The sequence below is a fragment of the Ictidomys tridecemlineatus genome, chromosome 6 (genome assembly GCF_052094955.1).
Source record: "Ictidomys tridecemlineatus isolate mIctTri1 chromosome 6, mIctTri1.hap1, whole genome shotgun sequence".
NCBI lineage: Eukaryota > Metazoa > Chordata > Mammalia > Rodentia > Sciuridae > Ictidomys > Ictidomys tridecemlineatus.
Window position 1 is genome coordinate 60,945,193 of NC_135482.1, and position 295 is coordinate 60,945,487.

Sequence of the window (295 nt, forward strand, 5' to 3'; positions counted from 1 at the left end):
CCAGCAACATGGAAGGCTGATGCAAGAGGATCACAAGTTCAAAGCCAGCCTCAGCAACTTAGTGAGACCCTATCTAAAAATTAAAAATAAAAAGGGCTCGGGAGGGCGGGGGTTGTGGCTCAGTGGTAGAGCCCTTGCCTAGCATGTGTGAGGCACAAGGTTGGATTCTCAGAACCAAATAAATAAGTAAAATAAAAGAAAGGTCCATTAACAACTAAAAAAAAAGCTCTGTAGCTCAATGGTAGAGCGCTTGCCTCTCACATGTGAGGCACTGGGTTCGATGCTCAGCACCACA